The sequence below is a fragment of the Aedes albopictus genome, chromosome 3 (assembly GCF_035046485.1).
Source record: "Aedes albopictus strain Foshan chromosome 3, AalbF5, whole genome shotgun sequence".
Lineage (NCBI taxonomy): Eukaryota > Metazoa > Arthropoda > Insecta > Diptera > Culicidae > Aedes > Aedes albopictus.
The window spans coordinates 333,707,756-333,733,668 of record NC_085138.1 but is presented as its reverse complement, the minus strand read 5'-3'; positions in this window follow the sequence as shown (position 1 = coordinate 333,733,668).

Sequence of the window (25,913 nt, the reverse complement as noted above, 5' to 3'; positions counted from 1 at the left end):
ATAGCTCGAATTGAACGGTAATTTTACCACATTGTTTGCTATTAAAAATGGTTCGGATCGGTCGAGGCGTTCCGGAATTATAGCCATTTCAGTGATCCGGACCAGCACCGGTGTATATAAAACTGAACCAAGCTCCATCATGCAACACAACAAACTGTGGCGATTTTTGTAACCTTTAGCATGGTTATACGCTCTAAAGTCTAAAACGTTGCAATTTGGGGATATTTGGTATGATGAAGATGTCCGGAATCAAAAAATGGCGACCACAATATCCAAGATAGCGACAGTTTAATGGAGTTTTAGGTTTTAAAACTATTCAATATGGGTATATCTGGTAATGGGAAGAAGTCTGGAGTCCAGAAATTACAATCAAAATATCCAAGATGGCGAACAGAATATCTAAGATGACGTCTCAAAATTCAAGATGGCGACATAAACTTCAAGATGGTGGCTGTTTAATGGAGGTTTAGGCTCTAAAACCGTTCAATATGAGTATATCTGATATGGGGAAGACAACCGTAGTTAAAAAATAGCGACCAGAATATCCAAGTGCATCAGAAAGATTCTAGTAAAAGGCATTATTATCCAATAGCCAACATAAAACTGTTATATCTCCGGATTCCATGATCCGAATTTGTGAAGAATTAGCAATAAGTAAAAATTCACAAATACAAAGAAATTAAAAAAAAAAAAAAAAACATGATCCGAATGCAATTAAATTTTGAGTATTTATGACTTATATAATAAGCACTGAAGAGCATTTAACTTAACTTAAAACTGTTCATAAGTAAATAAGTTATCCCAAGTAACCACAAGCATTATATCATTACATTAATTCAATCGTATTATAGTTTAGCTAATGCGAGATAGCTTTTATTCTACACCTGTCAAGTAATAAAGCGTTTACTCTACATTATGAAAGCATTGAAGCATTATAGGATTTTGACAGTTCGGTATAGTTCTATAGCGACGTTGTTTAATGCTTCATTGCATTACCATGTTAAAAGCTTTATGGCAATCGATAATGCAAGGATTTATTACTTTATATATGCCTTTACTAATGCTTTCATCGTTGTCAGCAGAAAACAATCTTCAGTTCGAAAAAAAAATCTGTAAAACATTTTTAGAAACACAACCATTCAAAAGAAAAGAAGAACAAACCCAAATTTTCATGGATTGCTGCGTAGAACTTGGATTATTATGCTCAGATGTTGCTGTTTGAAAATTTATATTGCGTATGGTAAAAAAAGTTTCTGTTTGGCACTTGAAAACAATCAGATGCTGAGGGAACAAAAATTATGTGGGGTTGAGATATTGATTTCCTTATTTGACATAGTGCCCCGATTTCATAAAAGAAATGATAGAAGTGAGCACGTATGAAAACAATAAGAACAGAATCAACATAGACTAATTTATATCTTTATATTATCTTCGTTTGTGGAATCAATCGGTTTTGGAGTCGCTTGTTTTCGAATGGATTTGGAAGAGTAAGATAACTGATGGCATTCAGACCCTAGCACAACTTTTTAGAGCTGCTGAAAACACAACTCAATAAAGCACGAGCTGAGTATACGTTACTTTATGTTGCACATTTTTCCAGGTGCAAAATACATGGTAATCGTAGCACAGCGTTAGCGCGTCCGAGTTTCATCGCGGCCCAGTTTCAGCAGTCTAGGTTCAATTCCCGAAATAGAATAAAAAACATCAGTGTAAGAGTATCGGAACAGATATGAGAAGATAAAAATAGACAGAAAAATGAAAAAAAAAAACTTTTTCTTTTGTTTACATGATGCCTTAAGTATGCATTCCATACTATTTCATTGCATTAGCTATATGATACAAGCATTTTATATGCTTTAGCAATCGCCACAGTAAAGCTTGCTTTAAATCAACAATAGTAGCGCCACTTTCGACTTTAAACGTACTTTAATGGTACCTATATGACAAAACAACTTTATATCGCATGTCATTTAATATACTATAAAGCGAAATTAATGCTCTATATCCAGCGTCATGGTTACTTGGGATAGCAGTTCATTTTTTTACATGATTGTTTAGTAAATTGGTTTATTTTTAACATGCATCCGATAACATATTTCAAATTATTACCGAATATTATTGATACTTCCTTTCAAAACATATTAATATTCAAGTAAATTAGAGGGAATTCAAATGCACTATAATTACCATCTTAAATTTTAAATCGATGTTGAATTTTTGGCTAGTTGGTGTTTTATTAGAAACGTATTCTAATCGCTATTATTTTTGTACGGGTTAGCAATTTTAAGTTAACTCAAAGTTTTTTCCAAAGCACATTATATGAGTCATAAACGTTAAAAGTTTCGTTGCAATCGGTTCATTGAATCCGGAGATATAACGGTCCAAAGTTGGGTATTTCTAATTTTATGCAAAATAGTCCGATCTTTCCAAAATTTGGGCCATTGATAGACAACTAATTGACCAACTTACAGTAACAATTTGAGAATTTATGACGCAGTTTTCGAAAAGTTACAGATAGTCGACCATTTTTTGAAAAAATGAATATGTTCCTTGCCCGATCATTTTGTCTATCCCCTGTATGTAGCACGATGTCACAATAAGCAGATGAAGTTTTTTGGTATAGTGAAATTTAAACTGCTCTTACTGTGAAGGTATTTAACCAACATTTCTGAAATTTTCACTGAAAACAGTTCAACGCAACAATTTTACACTGCCATTTTTTGAATGTTAAAAATGCCCAAAATTAAAAAAGAAGTTTTTTTTTTGTTTGAATTGCTAAAATATTACTGAACCGATTATGTTGAACTTATTTGGGGAACTCACAGTCAAATTTTTAGACGTTTTGATGAGCTAACAACAAAGTTATAGCCTAAATAATTTTTAAAATGGATGCTCAAAGTTTCCAAAATCACATTTCATTGTGTCAACAATATCTGCGCCAAAACTGAACAGATTTTGATGAAGTTAACTGATCAAGTGCATTTTTGCAATTTTTGGGTAAACATTCCAGATATTTATGTGGACGCAATCAAAAGTTATGCATTATTTTGTGTGTCTCACTTTTTTCGAGTCCAGTCATTATTCGTTTCTGCAGGTATTTTTGCAAGTTTTTTTTTTCAGAAAATAGTTCACTGATTTCTCCAGAAATACTTTTGGGAAATCTTTCAATAACTTTTAAAAAGTTTTCTCTACGAGTTACAGGAATTATAGGAATAAATCTCTCAATTATTTTTTTTCTAGGAATTCTACCTAGGGTTTTCCAAAAAGTTTCTCCAGGAAATTCTTCAGAAATTCCTCCTAGGATTCCTTCAATTATTTCGCTGACACTTCCTCGGATATCCTTCCAGAGATTCAATCAAAAGTACTTTTTTTGCAGGGATTCTACTAAGGATTTCTTCAAAAACTCGTTCAGGATTTCTTCCAGAAATTTCTGCTGGGGCTCCTTATGAAGAAAACTTTGAGGACGTATTTTTATCTCCAGAGATATTTTCAAAATTTTTGGGATTTCTTCTGGAATTTCAAAAAGGTGTTTCTTTCGAAGTTCTTCCATGGAGTTTTTCAGATGTGTCTCAAAAAATTCTTCACAAATCTTACAGGAAGAGTTTCTCCAAGAATTTCCTTCAGTGACTCTGGCAGAAATTCTCACAAATATTTTTTAGAAATTTCTCTAGCGGGTCCATCAGAAATATCTCCTGGGATGTCTTCACAGATACCTGCTTAATTTGATTAGATATTTCAACTGAGGGTTTTCAGAAGTTCTTCCAAAAATTGCACAAACATCACTGAAGAATTTGCTAAGGAATTCCTGAGGGAATTTCTTAGAAACCCCTCCCAAGTAACAATCTTAATTCTATTTGGTTTTATTTGTATTTATGATAGTTTTATCGGAACATTGCATATTCTAGTTGATCTTATCGGAGTCTCAGCTGAGCACAACTATTTTTCGTGAATATGTGGTTTTAAAAACACCTCCAAGAATACTTGAGGTTCAGTTCATAAAACCATAAACACAACAAGAACTGTTGAACTTATTTTCAGTTTTATAAGGTTCTTGTAGTTATCTTCAATCATCCGTTCTTGATCAAGAGTAACTGTTCTCGCATAAGAACAGTTTGGTACATGAAAAATACAAGAAAAAACTCAAGCATCAGATTTTGATTCTCATCGTTCCATTATTGCTGCCAATCAAGAACACCTACCCGGAAACCCAACCGCAACGCGGTGCAGTGCCAAGTTCCTCCGGTTGCAGCATTCGAAATGAGGTGGGTATGGTCATCTAGGACGTCGTTTCCCGTGCAATCGGGGTTCCAATCATCGATCTTCGATCGATCATCGATCTTCAAAATCAACAACTACTTACCTGTTGAAAGTGCTGACCGGAGGAATGAGGCACTGCACCGCATCAAGGCCGGTTATCGAAAAAGGTCTGCCTGTTTGGCAATGGTACCGGACTGATAAATAAATTCATCGGACGAGATTCACAAAATCCACCGCGGTGCGATAATTTATTGTTTGTTTACAATTTGGCGTACATGTTTTATGATGTTCTTGGCGGAGTTTGCATAAACCTATATCAAGAACGTTATAAACCAGAGTACTCTTGAGTAATACTTCTTACCCTTGCATAAGATGAAATAAATTTAAGGCGTTCTGGATGGAGGCCAACTAGGCTGCATTGAGAACGTTATAAATCCTAGTATTCTTGAGTTACGCTTGTAGCTCTGGCATGAGTTGAAAGAAATTTAAGACGATCTTATGGTGATGTTGATTAAAACCATCGATGATGGACCGACCACCGGCCTAGATTTCAATGGAAGCCATGTTGAGAAAACTTATGAGCAATGTTTGCATGACCAGGAATAATATTTTTAAATATTTTATTAGTGCGTTATAATGGAAGCGCGTTGCAATTTTTGGAAGTATCTTGCAACATATATACGATGAATTTCGCTTGGCATTTGGCATCCTTGTTACACCACGGAAATATTTCCAATTTGTGTAATAAATTAATCCCGATTACAATAATGTGTCATTTTCATTGTGTTTTTAATTTCAATTTAATTCACCAAACTTTTCTGTCGACATAAAAGCTGCATCAGCAACAACACTGACAAATTTATTATCGTTTTATCGTGCACTTGAAGAATTCTACAAGGAGAGAGCAATTCGCCTTGAGGACAACTTGGGAAGTACAACAAGTTTTAAGAGAAATTTAAAAACAACTCTCCAAGAGCATCTTAGGATGGGCCTCTTTGGTCTTATGGCGGGTTTATGGTTGAGTTGATGTCGTGTTGCAGAGCAGTTTGGTTTATGCATGGTTTTAAAGAACAGGTGTTGAAGAATACTTCAAAAGCATTATAAAATTAATTTTGTTACTTGGGCTGGAGGGTTGTTTCAAGAAATCGGTAAATAAGCTCCTGGAGATGCCTTTGGAAATGCTAAGAAGAAACTGCTGATTTTTTTTGACGGAATTCTTAGACAAAATTTCCTGAAGGAACTATTGAGGAAATCCCCGAGGGAACTTCAAGAAGAATCTCTTGAGAACTTCTAGAAATAACTAAGGGAACCTTTGGAGAAATGTTAGTTTTATTTTCTGAAAACATCAGAGGAATTCCTGAATTAATCTCCGAATCTTTGTAAGAAACATTTTTTCTTAAATTGCATATTTTGAAGAACAGTTTAGAGGAATTCCTGGAGCAACCTCTGAAGAAATTTCAAAAAAAAATTCGGAAAAATTTTTTGGAGCAATCCGTTCAGAAATGTTTGAAAAAATATATGAAGGAATACATGCATGAACAAATTTGGCAATCCTTTAAGGAATTTCTTATAAAAATCCCTTAAGGAATCGCAGAAGCAATTTCGTAAGGAATTTCAATACGATTCGTTTAAGAAATTAATGAGAAACTCCTGAAGAAGCTCTAGTAGATAATCTTGGAGAAATGCCTGGAAGAAATTTTCAAAGAAATCCATGGACTGGGATGCATTTAAAAAGGGATACTAAAGGAGCATCCCCAAATGACCTATTTTCTATTTTCTAATACGTGGTTCGTAGCAATTTCATAGACTCCCACTCCTCCCAAAATGCTACGTTATTTATGGACCCTAATAAATAGGTATTTATAAATGAATTTTTGCTGAAGGCGTTTTAAGAAATTCTGCGAAAATCAGCTTTCTTCAAACATTCCAGAGAAGTTTTGATAAATCATAAAAGAATACCCAAAGGATTTTTTGGTGCTGTCAGTTTTCTAGAAATTTGAAGGAGTCTTCTTGCTTAACTTGTTACCCAAGTAACACACTTGACACAGAAGAGTCACGGTGGCATAGTTTTTTTATTGCGCAAAAGTCACAGTGACTTTCTTCTAGCAAGTAAGTATACTTCTGCGCAACAAAAACCGCCGTGACTCTTCTGTAACAAGTGTGTAACTTGGGTGCAGGGATTCCAGCTAGAATGTCCTATCTGCAATTATCACAGGAAAAAAAATCGTGAAATAGCATGGAAGGGTTTCTACGGAATAATTCTTTATTAGGCGCAATAGTGAAATCATTTCCTTTGAAACGTACCAGTATGGGGGCGTTGAAATTTGGAAACCTTGAGTAACTAGCTCCGATTTTACAATGACAGCACTGACTTTAAATGTAATATCTCAGCTGAGGTAAGAACAAGTTTCAAGTTTGAAGAATTTTGAAGTTTGTTGACATTTCTCGACACTTATTGAGTAAGCTCTGTTCAGACTTGCTATTAGAAAAACCTAACAGTAAATATAATTGAAGGTCTCTAATCCCCAAAATTACACTCGCTTCATAAATCATCGCTGACATGGGACCTCATCAAATAGCTCACAAAATAGCACAGAATCAGAAACGAAAAGCACAACGCAGCACCTCCTATATCTCCGATTCTTCAGAAGCGGCAACAAGAGCCGACACCTTGACCAAATACCATCGCATCGTTGTCTCGTTACAGCAGCGTCGCCGTCACGTCACCCATCTCAGCAGGGACCCGGGAAATATTAAAACCAAAGATATTTTAATGATTCCATAGAAAAATTGACACCTTTCCCTTCTGGCTTTGCGCTGTCGATCCCGTGTCTCTCCCCGCCCAAGGCTCATTTGATTGCGATTCTTTTCTTCTGCTGGGCGACGGACGCCACCCCGTGACGGAGGCTTCTTATCTTGTCCTTTTTTTTCCTGAGCTCAGTTCTGGTGTCCTTCGTCTTTTGTTCTTAGACTTTGATTTATTACCCTTGAGGAATTAGGGTTGGGTTGGCTCGTTTGCTGTCGTGATTTTCAAGGAATCTTTTCTTACTTTACTATACTTTCGCACGGATCTTTACTTTGTGGCATTTCGTGGTCCGGTCTCGGTCCCGGTCCTCTTCGTCAGGGGTGTGAAATAATTGATTTGCATTGTGCTCACCGGGTGTGATGGGACATGAAAACAATGAGCCATAATGGGAAGGACACAACAGCAAGGCTTCATGTCCGAGAGAGGTGCTATCTGTTGAGCCGATCATCGCACATTTTGGATGTTTTTTTTTTGGCTTGGTTGTGACTGATGGTGATTACGGTTTGGCTAGAAAAGTGATAATCTGTTATTAGGGTTTGAATTTTTCTTGCGAAGGTGGGTGGTTCGAGGACGAAACCTTGTGCGAAATCATTTTTATCTTTCTAAACGTATTTAATGGGATTTCAAGGTTAAAAGTTTTTGGAAGTGTTATTTGCCTGCAAGACGAACAAAAAAAAGGTGACCTCAAAATGTATTTAAAATTTGCGATTGGCATTCCATAAAAGTTTTATAAATTGAAAAAAAAAGAAAATTATAAAGAGTGGAGAATTGTTCGACCCTCCTTGTACTTTTATTGGAGCTTTTTTGTCGGATTCCCAGCTTCCACCAGAAGAATTCCTCCAAGGACTCCTTCAGGAATTTATCTACGAATTCTTACAAGAATTCCTCTACAAATTTCATAATGTTCCAGAAATTTCACAATCCTCCAGGACTTCCCACAGGAATTCCGTCAAAAATTTCTCCAGGAAGTTCAGTTCTCCAAGAATTATTCCAGGAACTCCTCTAGCAATCTCTCCAGGAATTCCTCAAGGAATTTGTTCAGGAAACCAGCAAGAATTTCTGTAGAATACCTCTAAATTTTTTCCAGGAATTACTTTATTAGCTTTTTGAGGATTTTCTTCTAGAATTGCTCATGGAATTCCTCCAGGAATTTCTTCAGGAATTTCTCCAGGAATTCCTCTAGTAGTTTCTCTAGGAATTTCTCCGGAAATTCCTCTATAGATTTTTCCGGGGGGTTTTCTAAAATACCTGCAGGAATTCTTTCAAACATACTTCCAGGAATTACAGGAACTACCTCCAGGAATCCCTCCGAGAATCCTACCAGGAATTTCTTCAATGATGTCTTCAAGAATTCATCCTAGATTTCCTCCACAAATTGCTCGAAGAAGTCATTCAGGAATTTGCCCAAAAACTCCTCCAAAAATTCCCCTCCAAGAATTCCTCTAGGACATTCTGCAGAAATTTCTTCAGGAATTACTCCAGGAATTCCACCAAATATTTCTTAACGAATGCCTCCAGCATTTTCTCCAGAAATTGCTCCAGAAAATCATCCAGGAGCTGCTCCAGAAATTCTTCTAAAAATTCTCAGGAAATGCCTCGAGGATTTTCTCTTGGAATTCCTTCATGAAATTATACAGGTATTCCCCAAGATTCCTCCAGAGACTTTTTCCAGCGGGTTTTCTAATTGATTTGATTGATTTGTCTTTATTACAGAGACTTTCAGCGGGTTTTCTGAAATTCATGCAGGAATTATTCCAGGAATTCTTCCAGAAATTCATCCAGGAATTTTAACAGCAGTTCCTCCGGGGATTCTTTCAATAGTTCCTGCATGGATTATATCAGGGATTCCTTCGGGGATTTTTCAGGAATTACACTTGGGATTTCTCCAGGAATTCTTCCAAGAATTCCTTCAGGAATTTATTAAGGAATTCCTCCCGAGATTTCTCCTGGGGGTTTTCTGAAATTGCTGCAGGGATTTTTCCAGATTTTTTCCCGGAATTTCTACACGAGTTTATGCAGGAATTCATCTTGGGATTCCTTCAGAAATTCCTTTTGGAATGCCTCCAGGAATTCCTTCAACAATTCCTTCAACAATTTGTCTAGGAATGCCTAAGGATTTCTTCTAGGAATTCTTCCAGGAGTTTCTCCGGGAATTCCTCCAGGAATTCCTTTAGGAATTTCCTCAGGAATTTCTCCAGGAACTCATTCAGGTATTTCTCCAGAAATTCCTTCAGGAACTCTTCTAGGGGTTTCTCTAGGAATTCCTGAAGAAATTTCTTCAGGTATTTCTCCTGGAATTCCTCCATGAATTCCTCTAACAATTCCTCTTAGAATTCCTCTCAGAATCCTTCCTAGCATTCCTTTATGAATGCTTCCAGGTATTCCTCCAGGAATTCCTCCTGAAATTGGTCCAGAAATTCTTTCTGGAATTCCTCCGAAATTTCTCCAGAAAAGCTTCCAGGATTTTCTCCAGGTAAATCTCCAGGAAATTCTCTAGGAGTTTCTTCGGGAATTCCTCCAGGAATTCCTCCAGAAATTCCTCCAGAAATCCCATCAGAGATTTTTCCAGGGGTTTTCCTGAAATTCTGCAGGAATTCTTCCAGATATTTTTTAGAGAATTCTTACTCCTGCTCCGTCATGGATTACACCAAGGATTCCTCCATGGAATTTCTAGGAATTCCTCTCGGATTTCTCCAGAACATCCTCCAAGAATTCATCCACGTATTTTTAAAGGGATTAATCCAGGAATTTTACAATGTTCAAGGAATTTAAGAATCCTCCAGGAATTCATCCAGGCATTCTTCCAGAAATTCATCCAGGAACTCCTCCACAAATTCCTCCGGGAATTCCTCCAGGGATTGTTCTTAGAATTCCCACAGTTATTCTACCATAAATGCCTTAAGGACTTCCTCTAGTAATTCCTCCAGGAATTCCTAAAAAAAAATATTCAGGAATGTTCCCAAAGATTTCCTCCAGGAATTCCTCCAAGAACTGCTCCAGAAATACATCCAGGTTTTTCTCTAGGAATTCCTCCAGGAATTTTTTTAGGAGTTTCTCCAGGAATTTCTTCCAGAATTCCTCCAGGATTTTTTCAGGATTCCTCCAAGAATTTCTCTAGACATCCTCCTGGACTTTTCAAGGAATTCCTTCATTAGTTTTGTGCGGATTTTTTCCCGGAAAATAATAATTATTGTAACAGGGATTTCTTCTGGAATTCCTCCAGGAGTTTCGACAGGAATTTATCTAGGAATTCTTCCAGGAATTTCTCCAGGATTTTTTCTAGAAATTAGCCAAGTAATTCATACAGGAGTTTCTCGAGGAATTCCTCTAGGAATACCTCCAAAAAATATTCCAGAAATTCTTTCAGAAGTATTTTCAAGATTACATGCAGGAATTTTTCCAGTTTCTCTAGGAATTCCGTCGGGAATTATTTCAGGAATTCATTAAGACTGTCTTCAGTAACTCCTTCTCCAGCAATTCCTTCAGGAAATATTCCTACAGTTCCTCCAGGAATGTTTCCAAGAATTGCTCAAGGATTACCTTCAGGAATATCTCTAGAAATCCTCCAAAAACTTTCTAGGATTTCCAGGGGTTCTAGAATTATTCCAGGAATTCATCCAGGACTTTTTCCAAGAACTCATCCAGAAATTCTTGCTGGACTTTCTCCAGAAACTCTTCCAAAAATTCCTCTAGGAATTTCTCCAGGAATTTCCTCCGAGAATCCCTCCGGAAAATCCTCCAGGAATTCTTCAGGAATCTGAGCTTTATTGTGGCCGAGCGATGGCGCCAGTCGTTTTGGTGTCGTGTAAGCCTCGGAATGTGGGTTAGATTCCCGCTCCAGTCGGGGAAACTTTTCGTCAAACGGAAAATTCTCTACTGGGGCCCTGGGTGTTATATGTGTTGTCCGTTGCCGAATGTTAGTAATGTTCAGTATGTAGAGGCCGCAAGGTTGAAGACGGTGTTATTGTCTTTGTTTTATATTCTTCCAAGGATTTCTTCAGAAATTCCATGAGGGTGTCCTCTATATTTTTTTCCTAAAATTCCTGCAGTAATTCCTCCTGGGATTCCTGTGAGAGCTTCTCAAGGAATTCTTCCAGGAATTACTTTAGAAAATCGTGCATGGATTGCCTTAAGCATTTTAGTTCAATGGGTGTTCCAGCAGAAATTCTTTTCTTCAGATTTCTTTGAAATTTCCTTTACGGGTCCTTCACAAAATCCTCCGGTGATCTTCAAAAATTTCTCCACATAAGCCCTCAGATATTTTTTTTTTGAATCTATGGAATCTATCAGAAGGAAATATTGCTCTCCGGGTTCCGTTATAAAATCTTGCAGAGAGTGATTTAAAGATCTCAATGAATTAATTGAAAAACTCCTCCAGTGTGTTCTTCAGAAATTTATCTGACGGTTTTTCCAGGATTTCTCCAAGAATGTTTTTGAAGGTTTCTCTAGAAAATCTTCCTTACTTTCTTCGGAATATTTTCCGAAATTTCCTGCAAACAATCCTGTAAAACTTCAAGGTAATCTAGTACCTAAATTTTCAAGAAAATGTTTCCTTCACAAAACGTATCAATAAATCACTCCAGAGGTTTCCTCAGAAACTGTATTACAGATTTTGCTATGAATTTCTCAAATGATTACTTACGTAATCATCTTTGGATTCCTTCCAAAATTGCCCCATTTAAAATTTCAGGAACTTCAACAGGAAGTCTAACAAGGAGTTTTTCCCCAGCGGTTTCTTCAGAATTTCTCCAAGAATTGTTTTCCTCGATATTTTTTCAAAAATTTCTTAACAATTTTTTTCCCCGAATTTTTTTTTTGATTTTTTTAAATTTTTCAAGCTCTATAGGGAATTTGTTCAGAATTGTGTCCAGAGATTTCCGTAAGAAAATGCTGCGAGAATTCCTAAAGATATTTTTGCATTATTAGTTTCAATGATTCCTGTAGAAATATCTGTAGGCTTTCCCACTAAGATTCCTTCAGAAATCTTCTTGTTTTCCTCAATCCATTTGCCCAGCAATTTCTCTTGGAATTTCTCCACGATTTATACAAGGAATTCATTTAGAAATTTCTCCAGAAATATTTTGCGGCAATTTCTTCAAGAACTCCTTTAGAAAGTTGTAAAGAGATTTATCTCCAGAGTACAGATACTCCAGCAGAAATCTCTTCAGAAATTCATTTGCAGAAATACAATGATTTTCTTAAGGAATCCATGGATGAACTTCTGGACATACTTCTGGAGATTTTATTTTATTAAAATTTTCTGGCATTATTTCTGAGCAATTGTTAAAAAAAATCCTTCACTATTTTTTTGTTTTTTTTTTTTAAGGAATCCCCAAAGGAATATCTGTGTGAACTGGAGAACTCTATGTACACGCAAAACAAGAAAAGCTACCAAAAATTGAGATATGCCTCTTCTACCAATTTATGTATTAAAAACGTACAGAAAATGTGATAAATCATAATCCATTCGTTGTATTCAGATGCGCTACACGTTTCCACAGGTTCCATACCACTACACACAAACACCTCTATTCAAACCCGATAAGTTGAACCGGGTTGCGTCTAAAATAACTTTCGCTTCGCTGCTGAGCTTCGCGTCCTATTGTCTACTAGGAATTGCAAACAGCACACTGCTGGATGCGGGCTTTTCAGTGCACAATGGGTCTAGAGTCGTATTTACGAAATCAAAAATGTTTCTGCTAAGTTCCGACATATTTTTTTGTATTATTGTGAAATGAGTACGGTCACTATAGTGTGGCTTATCCAAAAATCTGCTGATTAATTATTTTCTATACAATTTCAAAATGTTCTACAAAGTTGTAACAAATTTGCAAAAAAAAAAACATTCAAATGATTAGAACTTTTCGAAAAGTTTGCAATTAATTGTAATCCGGTAAGTTGTAAATTGTAATTTCCCTTTGGACATATTTTAGTCAAGTTCAACGGTACATTAGTCCTAAACTTTCAAAATTTAATTTAATTCGGTTCGCTTAATCCCAAGGTACAGTAATTTGATAAATGGAAGTCAAATAGGTATTCTACAAAAAAAGCTCTAATTACGTGTAGTGTTAATCAATCAAGCCCAAATTTGTACCAATTATATCTAACTCGTTGAGGAACAAGTAATCAATATTTGAATAGCTTTAGTGGACTTTATAAAAGGTTACAACTTGCTAAAAATGTTCTAGGCAATTTATAAAACTTAGCTTCTTTTGTATATACCACTAGGCAACGCTAGATGTCAAGCAAATTTTAAATTTCATATATCTCAGAACTCTGATCACTTACAAAGTAGGTGTCTTCGACAATGTTGTTTGGTAGGTTAAGGGCTTACAGTTAATGGTCCACTTTTTTCAAAATTTTGCCACTAGGAAGCGCTAGTTACGCATTTGCAAAATTATGCAAATGAATGATTTTTTTCGTAAATCAGCGTATTTAAGTCAAGTCAAAGGTTTTTCAAAGAGTAATGTATTGGTCAAAAATTTGCAAAATTTCATTTCATTTGATTCACTTAATCATGAGATATAGCAGTTTAACGAAGAACACTCAAATATGAAACATTTTACCGGAGTCGCTCTAACTTCATGTAAAACTATCCAATCCAGCTCAAATTTGTATCATTTATAGCTAATTAGTTGTGCAGTTATCAGATAAAATTTGAGAATTTTCCCTACACTTTATAAAAAGTTACAGCTTGCTGAATATTTTCGAGATAATAAGTAAAAGTTGCATGCTTCAACTAATTTGCAAGTAGCGCCGTCTACTGGCAGAATCTTGAACTAATCAGCTAATCAACTGAAAGGCCTTAACCCTCTAATACCCAATCCCGCCTTTAGACGGGGTATAGTTTGAGCATTTTTGTAATTTTTGTTTCGTGGAAAATCATTTTTTATATATTTTTGGCTGATATTTACGACTGTTCTGTATACCCCAAAATGATTTTTGGTGTATTTTAAAGCGTATTTACATTTTTTAAAAATCATTGAAAAATTGATGTTTTAGTCACCTTTTAGAAGTCATTGTTTATTTTGTATTGAATCGCTACAATTAACATATTTTAAATTTTTCCCAAATCATTCTATCCTTGTTTTATAGTTTAAGGGAATCGAATACACTCTAAAATTATTTTCCTTAAAATTACACGGAAAATAAAATTTTCTGTGAAAAAAAATTAAAATAATAATATTTTAACAATAATCATAAAATCTCAAAATGTTTTCATCTCAAAAAATCCGTTCCCCAAATTGGCTTCCAGGAAAAATATAAAAGTGTGGGGATGTTCAAAAATAAAAATTAGAAAAATCAAAAACTGAAATTCACGAAATCGAGAATTAAAAAGAATCATCTTCCAAAGCATGTTTAAATCGATTTTAGATGACGAAAAATGATATTTAGATCAAAATCAAAAATTTGGGTATTAGAGGGTTAATGAACCAAACAACATTGCCGAAGAAATCAACTTTCTAAGTGATCAGAGTCCTGAGATATATGGAAAATAAAAACTGATTTATCATCAGCGCTACCCAGTGGTGGAATATTGAACCAAACGACCCATCACCAGTAAGACCTTGGCTGACTTAACAACTTTGCCAAATACACCGAATATATAAGTGATCAAGGTGCTAAGATATACGGTATGGACATTTGGCAAGTGCTTCGTCTTGCTGTCTGTGATATCTGTCATGCCAGAGACAAACAGACGTAACACTGATGAAATGTTTATACCAAATATCTCATGATCATGATTACTTAGAGAGTTGGTGTCTTCGGCAATATTATTTGGCTGGTCAAGAACTAACAAATGATGGGCCGTTTGATTCAAAATTCCAACACTAGGTGGCGCTAATGAGCAAACAAATTTTATATTCCATATAATTCAGGAATCTGTTCACTTAGAAAGTTGATGTCTTCGGTGATGTTGTTTGGTTGGTTAAGGCCTCTCAGTTGATTAGCTGATTGATTCAAGGTCCTGCCAGAAGACGGCACTAATTGCAAATTAATTGAAGCATGCAACTTTTATTTAATATTTTGAATATATTCAGCAAGCTGTAACTTTTTTTAAACTACACCAAATATTCTCAAATTTTACCTGCCAGTTGCACAACTAGTTAGCTAAAAACGGTACAAATTTATATTTGAGTGTTCTTCGTAAAATTGCTATCTCTGGATTGAGTGAACTGAATGAAATGAATTGTCGCACATTTATGACTAATACATAGCTCTTTGAAAAACCATTGACTTGACTAATACACGTTCAAAGAAAACAAATTTACAGCTTGTTGATTACTTCACGAAAAAAATCAATCATTTGAATGATTTTGCAAATGTGTAACTAGCGCCGCCTAGTGACGAAATTTTGAAACAAGTGGACCATTAACTGTATGCCTTTGACTAACTGAATAACATTGCCGAAGACACCAACTTTCTAAGTGGTGAGAGTCGTGAGGCATATGAAATTTAAAATTTGCTTGACCTCTGGAATTTCACATTTAACGATCCATCACCATCCATCATGAAATCGTAAATAAAATTATTAGAAAGCACAGTTTTGAACCAGATAAACCACCTTAACATAACAATAATGGGGAATAGGGTCAACAATTAAAAAGAAACTTTCTAAAACACAATGTGTGTCTAAACACATAAAGTATAAGCTTAGACAGTTTTGTCTTCGTAAATACGTCTCTGGACCCATTGTGCAGTGTGGCGTCTGTATCACTTCCATCACCAAGCCACGTTTGTGTTGTTAATGATAGCTTGCAGCCTCTCGACTATCCATGTGCAGTTGTAGCCGTGTTGGTTAGAGTGCAGGGTACTGTGTATCACCATGATAGTGTGTCGGTTCGATTCCCGCCGCCGCTCGTATTACTTTTTAAACATGTTTTGGTAATTGATGCCGCCGCTGCTGCCATGACCAGTCTAAAAATAGAACAAATAATGAGAAACCAGTGCGACAGAGAGCACACGCACACATGCGAAATTTTCCTTTTCCAGATTCTAGGAAGCCAATACAATTTTTGGTATACTGCCACCTACCAATTTTTGTATTTGCAAAGCCTTAATACAATATTTGTATATGTTTCACACCGCATTGTATTAGAATCTGCCATTCTCTGTTGCGTGTAGGTATACCTAGCAGATTTTTTCGAAAACTACCCTGAGTCAAGGAGTAAATCTTGGAGTAATTTTTGAAGGAATTTCTGAGAGAATCTCTGTAGAAACTTCAGAAGGATCGCCGGAAAAAAATCTGAAAGAGTCCTTGAAGAAAGGCTCACATTGATCCTGACGGAAGTTTGCTGAGCAATTCACAGAATAATCAACATCCCAAGCAACACACATGTTATAATAAAGTTACGACAGCGCAAGTTTTGGTTATATAGAAGTTTATTTTACGTAATTCTAACATTGTGTTGAAATAACGTAAAATAAACTTCTATATAACTAAAACTTGCGCTGTCGTAACTTTTGTATAACATGTGTGTTGCTTGGGATACAATCTACGCCTGACCTCCACGCACCAATGTGAACCCATTGTCACACAGCCCTTTTCCTAACAACAGACCAGTCCTGCACATACACAAAGGACTCAGCGGTCTGCCGTAAGCAAGTGGTTGCAACCTCCTACCCCTTCCCCACATTGACCTGTAATCTGTCGAAGCGGACATCGTTTTTGCATAAAAATAGACTTGGGACTGGGACAAAACCTGCACACCAAAAACCGATTGGGGGTTTCAGCTAAATTTTGCTTAATTTTGCCGAGCTGAATGTTTTAGCAAAAAAAATGCTGAAATTCAGCAAAATTTTGCTGATTTGTTCAGTAAACTCTGCTGATCATAAGTAACGTTTTGCTAAAAATTCAGCAAATTTTGCTGAAAGTTCAGCAAAAATTTTTGCTGGACCCTTCAGCTCGGCAAAATTCAGCAAACTATTGCTGAAAGCGTTTGGTGTGTGCATCTCAGCACTAAGCAAAGCTCGCTATGAGTCCTTGCAGTTTATATCTGAAAGCTTCCTCTGCTAATTACCATTTTGCATGCGTATATCGTGTGACAGGCACGAAGATATTCTATGCTCATGAAAGTTGAGGATAGCTATCCTACTAGTACTAGTACTAGTACCTTAACGAAGAGTTGCTGGATCGACCGGTAATCGAACCCGTAACCCTCAGTGTGTGTGGGTGCACTTACCGCATCGGCTATATGATCCCAGGTATAAGCTTCTATTAAATCTCAATTTGCAACTACATCTGCTTACTTTGTGAAAGTTGGCCAAACTTAATTCTCTGTAACGAATGAGAAAAAAAAACTGCCTGACGATAATATCAGTTTTAAGGCTTCGCTTAACAGCATTCTTATATAGCCTCATCATATCCCCACCGAGGATACCAATGATTCAATTAGTGAAGCTTTTGCTTTCATCCACCTAATGTGTACGGAACATGCTACCGTTTTCCGGGGTTTCCTCGTCGTCGTCGACGGTGAAAATCTGTTTCAACTGGCGCCATCCAGTCAGTGCAGTTGTGTGAGCTGCAGCGAAAGGGACGCACCAGCACCAACAGCAAGGATTTCCATTCGCGCGCGCGCTTCAGGTAAATTACTTCCTCGCATTCCTTTCGCTTTGCGGTGCTGGAATGTTTCCATTCTATGTGTAACGAACGAACGAACGAGCGAACAAACGCCGCGCGTTCTTCGCCGGAGAGAAATGATTTCACTTTTTAATTAAAAGCTGTCAGAAGGAAAATTAATTTATGATTTTCTCCCAACATCCAGAGTATACAAGCGCGCGCGCGTAAAGCTCGGCGAAAAAATGCGCGCTTCCCCTTCCTGGTTCAAGAAGTGGCCGCCGCCACCGAAGGTTTGTGTTGCAACAATCTTTGCATCTTTCTCAATGCGCGCGGGTCGGGTGCCCGTTGCTGCTCGGTCGGGCGGCTATCGTGGCGAGATCACGGGAAAGATGGATGGAGGATTTACTGATTTAACTTGACTATTGGAATAAATTTTCATGGCTAATGAGTTAATAAGCAGGATTTCGCAAAGCTAGGAACGAGCTGCTGAAATGAATTATTAAATCGTTGCGTTGCGCGGGTTCTTTCTGTGATTAGTTCGAAGTTACGAGGAGCGCGTATCAATTTCAGTATCATTAATCAAACAGCTTTCAGTTTTACAACCTTATTAGTGCGGTTGTTTTATTGTTTTGCTTGAACGATGGAATTTAACCCTTCGAGGCTAAGTTTTTACTAGCAATATGATACAGAATTCTTTAATCAATAGTGTTGCAGTTATAAAACATTATGATTATGGAGTTTTGGCACGTCTCAGCAAAAATTGCTGGAAACTTTCACCTACCCCGGACAATTGGAATGCCAAAGGGGATTAGGCACTGTGGATCTCGTTAGCTGGTTTGCCTATATCCAAATGAATCTGCTTCGGATGTACTGTCAGTTGTGATGATTCAGGAGGCGTTTCTATACTACAGGTTCCAAGAATTTCAGGATGCTGCTCAGGTCCTTCTTCAGTGCCAGCTCGTCTAGGGACCTTAGGAGACATTAGTGACAATTTCTGTTGCCAAGAGGACAACCGGACCTAACGGACGTTCTCTCCAGGTGCCACATCTGCTTCAACTCCTCCGCTAGTCATGGTACTTAGTTATCTTGCTGGAGAACGTTGATAGCCATGTGGATGAGGTTTACCCGCTTCATCCGGTTGGCACGAATGAGGACGTCCGTAATTATATCGCAATCCTAATACAGCAACTTTTTTCTAGTACCGTGTAAAGCCTGTATCCGCAATAATCGGGACACAGAAGTACGGCTGTAGCTGTGTAATGAATCGATAAAATTGGCCAAATAATTGATTGAGAACTCTTTGGTGTATGATTATTATTTGTGCAAAATTTCATAAAAATCGATGCATTACTTTTAACTGTAGGTGCAAAACAAATAGACGCGGTTTTTAGCATTCTGTACAATCATGAACAATTTTCATTCGCATAGTAGATGCTTCTTTTACGCTACAGTTCAAAGTTCTGTGATGATAATTATGAAATTTTGTTAGCAGTTGTGATACTTATAGAGACTCTTTCTTGCAAAATTTCATCAACTTTTATCAATTGGTTTGAAAGCTACTGGTGTTGATAGGGGTGAGTGTTACATAGTAAAAATTGTTCGTGTTTTTCATGTGCGATGTTTGCCTATTCATAACTTTTGAATTTCTCTGCCAATTTTCATGAAACCTTCACAGAAGGTAGTGAATATTATGTCTGCAAAATTTGATGATTATTGGTATAGTACTTTCATTAGTACAATCGAAACAAAAAAGGGTGCTGACTTATTGCAGTCTGAGGGGCTAAAATCACGTTCAGTTCCAATACATGTTTCGACTATAAAATTGTTGATAGTGCATCAATTTTTTTGAAATTTTTCCTATGTAACGAACATAGATTGAGAGGTTTGTGTTCAAAATTTCAGCCATTTTCTTCGCCAAATTCAAAAGTTACTGCACTGACAAGCAAAACTAGGGGCTGTACAAAATTCAATGGTGCGGTGAGCATTATACTCTTTCATTGCTATAACAAAAAGTACGGCACCGATTCACATGAAATTTTGTAGGTGAAATGAACACATCTTAAGATGTTATTTAACCAAATTTGAGCAACTTTAATGTATCTATTGAAGAGTTACAGCTGTGTTTCTGTGTCCCGATTATTGCGGATAAAGGCTTTAGTAGGATACAAATCTTTCTACCAAGTTGAGCTTTAAAGCAAGCTGTTGGTACACAATCTTGGCAACTTCGTTGTGACGATCGTGGCAGGCTTTTCCAGATAATGCGAGGTATGGACTTCAAACGGAATCGCTCAAGAAATTTTCGTTCAGTGCATTATTTTTCCGTGACCGGAATGGTCAAGAAATTTAACACAGCAAGCCCCATTTGATTTGACATTGCCGATTGAGCGATTCCTTGCCTGAATTTTCCACGCATCGAGATAGGCCAAAAAATTTCTTGCGATCTTACTACCCATAACTCTAAACAGCCTGCAACGACATGTTTGATCGTTTCCCCTAGGTACTGAATTGCACTTCCAACAGCGGTCGAATTCGTGCAATATGTACCGGCTTTAGTTCTTCTTTGCATTTACCCGGCCCTAGATGGCTGCCATGAAACCTTCTGTTTCCAAGAAGAGGTCACCCTCAAGGGTCACCCTGCACCAGCCACGCGTTCGACGCCGGCTTATCGATGTGCTCGAGCTCCAGTTGATGGGGTGCATCCTATGCAACCCCTTCTGCTTCCACGCTACGATCATCTCATAAATGGTCTTGATGTCGCAGTTCAGCTGATAATCCTCCTACGCCAGCTGATAATCCTCCTACGCCAGATGCCATGCTGTAACCGTTGTAAGCCTTGCATACAGTGCGGTACATTTCATGATGGTTCTGGCTTTCTATGAAATATGCCCGCACCTGTTGGATCTGAAAGACACATAGTGCCAGGATATTGGTGACACCTCCTCCTCCTACTACGCGTGACAGGGTTGCTCTCTCAATGGATGACTTTGGATGGCGCATGCGGTACTTGGTGAATGCCACTCGTACGGCTCGTTTTAGCACCTCGAGGTCAGTCTTGGTCCACTTTACCACCCCAAAGCTGTAGGTCAACATAGGCACAGCAAACGTGTTGATCGCCTTCACCATCTTGCTGGCTGACAGTGAAACAACTTTTGACCCCGGGAGTCGATCGCGCCGGCCCAGTACGGGTCGGCCTAAGCCCCAAGCTGCTGGCCAGCCAACGGCAGCCTCCGGGGTGGGCTTACAATGCCTCTTCTGACTCCCGGGTCCCAGGGCGTTTTCTGGATGGGGAAGTTTCCGGTGGGGTTTATCCTAAATCGTGATTTGAATGAACTTACGTAATTATTGCTTCCTGAATGGGTCGTGTTCTTAGTGGTGAAGCGCCGTGTCACCAGCAGGTTTCCCGTAGAGCAGTACAGGGTAGACGACGGGGCTGCGCCGTTCTTCGGCGTCCAGAGAGCCGACGTGAATAGGGCCGTTCTTAAGCCCCGAAGGCGACGAGGTGAACGCCAAGGGAGGGGAGGATGTCTTCCTTAGGTTTGCCCGAAGGCAGCCGGATAAAACCTTCTTCTTGAATCGGGCGGGGCTGCCGGGTGATCGTGCGATTGGTCGTGCTCCGGAGTAGATCCGGTGTTTTGGGAAGACGCTAAACGGTAGGCCGAGCAGCAGCGCGTGGTTGTCTTTAGCGGTGCGATCCTACTAATTTCGATCATGAGCTTGGATTCGTTGGCTTCGCAGGATGTCTGGGACCGGCGTGTGGTTTCGGGCTAGCGGGTGCTTGGGCAGCCCGTCCACAGCACAAATGGCACTTAATTGTCAACGAGGGTTCCACAATTACACCGATCGGAGGTCCAAACGTGGAACCTCCGACCTGGAACACTTGTCACCTCTTCCCTCAAGCACCAGTAGCGATTTACTGCTCCGAACACTGACGCGCATTGAGTCAACACGCACGACGCCCACACTTTAAAAAGACTGTTGGAGTAGCTATAGGTATAAAAGTTGCCCTACACTGCCCACCATTAGCGCAAAGTTACCGTTCGGTACGTTTCCGTCTACCTTGTACACTGCTGTACCTTAACAAGGTACGAGTGCGGTGCTCAGTCGTACGCCTTTTTGTAGTCGATGTGTTCCATGCTCAGGTTTTTCTGCTTTTCGGTGGCTTGAGCCACAATGACTGCTATGATTATCTGATCTTTACAGCCTTGCGTGTATTTGGGGCGCCCTTTTTGTTCATCACGTTGTTGTCATTGCAGGGACTTATATCCTCCTCACTTTCAACAATGACAGCACATTGTACAGACTCGAAAGGCATGTTATTGGTCTGTACTTTGCTTGCTCAGCTGTATTTTGGTCTTTTGGCAGAAGATGAGCGATACCCCTGGCAATGAACTCTGGAAACTGCGTGGGGTCATTTAGCACCATGTTAAAGCATTCCGCCATCTGCCCGTGAATCGTCGTGAGTTTTTTATACCACAAATTGTGCACGAAATCGGGTTCTGGTACAACGCAATTTTTGGTATACCGGGAAGCCTCATATATATCCTGGCCGGTTACTACCTTCACTGTCATACCTCCAACTCTATTACATATTATATAGCTTTTCTTCTGCCAACCACATCCCATCGTCGATGTGCTGGGCAGGGTTCTCACATAGAGTGGCCCAGAGCTGTGTGACGTCGCCAATCTCCGGAAGGCCTTATCCAAGGCCTTACCCATAATCAGGCTTATCGTCTTGGATGCAGTTGTAGAACTCCCTTTCGTTAATGTAGAACATCCGGTATTGTTATTCCGCTTCGAACATTTTTTATAACACTGCAATCGTTTCGCAAGAGCACTCAACCGCACGCTATGTCTGAACCAGCAGATTATAAAAATTGAATGTACATCGGGTTTCTTTCCATAAAACATCAGTATTCAAGCTATATTTTCATTTGCAGAAGGTTTCAAAATATTCTATCGGGGAAATTTTGATTTTTTCGTCTTTTAGATCGTTTTTCATACAAATTTGCTTGAAATCCTTATTTTCGGTCAATTCCTCTCCCATACAAAATGTATGGAAAAATTTTCACCGATATAATATTTTGAAACCTTCTGCAAATGAAAATATAGCTTGAGTACTGATGTTTTATGGAAAGAAACCCGATGTACATTCAATTTTTATAATCTGCTGGTTCAGACATAGCGTGAACCGCTGTACATGGGTGTCGAAGATTTCCGAAATGTTGGCTTCTGTGAGATCTCGGAGTTCTGTGGGCTTCACAATTTCAGCAACATAACGAACTAACTAAATCCTTGAGGTTCTGCACGGCCTCAAAGTACTTACTTGATGGACTACAACTCGTAGCGGTGAATCTACGCCGAATGAAGTATCCGCCTTCACTGGTCTCGGTCCTGAGCCAATCGCGTCCAGCCACCTTTGAACGCTTAGAGTCCCTGAGTCCTCCTCATCTGCAAAACGCCAACGTGTGCGCGGCCTTCCGCGAAACCGAAGACTTCTTCCTGGTTCCCTGCTGAATATGATTTTAGCTTGTCGTTACTCCGGCATACGAGCTTCGCGCCCATCCCACCGCAGCCTGCCGTGTTTCACAGACCGAAAAAGACTCGATTTGCAGCCGCAATTCGTCTTTTCACCTCGCGGGGAACATCATTATCGTACGTCACTAGAATTATAAACAAATTCGTCCACAACATCAAACTTTTCACCATCTAGCGCCACTTCGCCACCACTTCTACGGCCGCACCGACGTTGACCACCAGCAATCAAATACTTGGTCTTTGTGCTGTTATACATTAGTTCAATCCTCGCAGTCTACCTCTTAAAAGGTATGAACGCCTCTTCAACGGTCCGATGATCGATCCCGATGATGTCGATATCGTCCGCAAAGCCCAGGAGCATGTGTGACCGCATGAAAATGGTTGCATACCAGCTCTCCTTATTGCATCTTCCAGTGCAATAAGTTCGAAAGTGCATCGCCCTGCTTCAGTCCATCTAAGCAAGGTTACGAACGTCGACGAAACTTCATCCGCAACCCGTACATTTAATTTTGATCCGTCAAGCGTCGTACGAAACAGTCTAATCAGCTTCGCTGGAAAATCATGTTCGATCATTACCTGCCATAACTCGTTTCTCTTCACTGAATCGAACGCCACCTTGAAATCAATAAACAGATGAAATTTATCGAAAATTTGCCGCAGGGTGAGCGAGCATTTGATCCGTCCTTGATCGGCCCTCATGAAAACCCGCCTGGTATTCGCCGACGAAGGACTCCTAAATCGGCATTCGCCTGTGAAACAGAATTCTGGACATAATTTTGTACGCTGAATTGAGAAGTGTTATTCCTCTGTGATTCGCGCACTCCAGTCGACGTCCTTTCTTGAACAGGCTGTAATATGGTGAATCGATAAGAAGAACGTCCAACATAGCTGTGTTCCTCACAAGTTCCTACCTCATCAGAGAAACAAATCCATTTCCAAGGTCATGATTTACCTTACCGATCAGGCTAAGGCTGGGATGGCCTCTGCTGCACATAGTAGCCGTCTCCATTCCACTCGGTCCATGGATGTTTGTCTCCAGCTCCGCACTCTGCGTAGGGTCCGCAGATCGTCCACCACTTGGCCGACCAATCGCAATCGCAAACGGAGCCTGTGGAGTACCAGGGCACCCTCCACAGTATTTGCCCTTACTGTGCTAACCGGAGCAATAGCGCGGTGGACCTTGTGTTTCTCCGAGACAATCAGCTGCCCTTCTTCAATCTCATACTTGAGGCTGAATAAGGGCGGGATTATGAAGATGTTATTAATTAGTTTAGATTTTCACCTATATGGTTTCGCATTATGCGTCATGCCTCGAGCATGTGTGCTTGTCAACAACGCAATCGTTGCTACACTCATCTCTGAACTAACTACCAGAGATGTATGTGCTATCACAATTGATGTATCTGTTGGAAACCTCAACAGGAAATACGTTTATTGTTCGGTTTATTTACCGCATGATGAACCATCCCCTACGGATGCTTTCAAGCAAGTCATTTCATACTGCACTTCAAAAGGCCTTCCGCTAATTGTTGGTAGTGATGCTAATGCTCACCATATAATCTGGGGCAGCTCAGACATCAATTTGAGAGGCTCCAGTTTGATGGAATACTTAAGTAGTACAGATCTTGGATTACTTAACATAGGCAACCGCCCAACCTTCATGGTATCTGGTAGAGAGGAAGTGTTAGACATAACGCTTTGCTCTAGCAGAATTAGTCATGAGCTGACCAATTGGCATGTGTCAGATGAAGAATCTTTATCTGACCATCGTTACATCTTGTTTGAACATGTGAATGTTACTTCGCAAACTTTGCGTTTCAGGAATCCCCGGTCAACCAACTGGGATCTCTTTACCGATTTGGTTGCAGCCAAATTTCATGGATACTCACCATCAATTGACACTCCAAGTGATTTAGATGATGCCGTTGATACTACAACGGCCTTCATCATGGAAGCTTTTGAAGAAGCCTGCCCTCTGCGGTCTGTGAAGACCACAAGAGGAACCCCTTGGTGGAACTCCGATCTGTCGAAGCTCAGGAAACAATGTAGAAAGAGTTGGAACAAACGACGTTCGGCTGGATCGGAGGCTTTCAGGTCGGCTCGCAAGGCCTACCAGAAAGCTCTTCGGTCTACTGAACGATCTGGCTGGAAAAACCTTTGTACAAATGTTTCCAGTCTGAGTGAAGCCAGTCGATTGAACAAAATCCTTGCAAAATCTAAGGATTTTCAAGTGAACGAACTTTGTTTGCCAAATGGTGATTTCACTTCCTCTGATGAGGAAGTTTTAGAATGTTTATTCAGTACACACTTCCCCGGATGTGTGGATATTACATCTTCGGATGAACCTGATGTCTTTTCTTGTAGTTATGATTCTTTAGCTTCGGCTCGGAGTATCATAACTTTAGAATCGATTGAATGGGCACTTAATAGCTTTGCTCCTTTCAAATCTCCTGGGGCAGATGAGATTTATCCTATTTTGCTTCAGAAGGGATTTGATCATTTCAAACATGTTTTGAAACAACTACTTGTTTGCAGTTTTGCTACAGGGTATATTCCCAAATCCTGGCGGGATATTACTGTGAAGTTTATTCCGAAAGTGGGTCGCGCGTCGTATGAAGAAGCAAAGAGCTTCAGACCTATCAGTTTGATCTCTTTTCTTCTGAAATGCTTAGAACGCATAGTCGATCATCACATCCGTGATGTTCATCTGGCCAACGTGCCTCTTCATGTGAACCAACATGCTTACCAATCTGG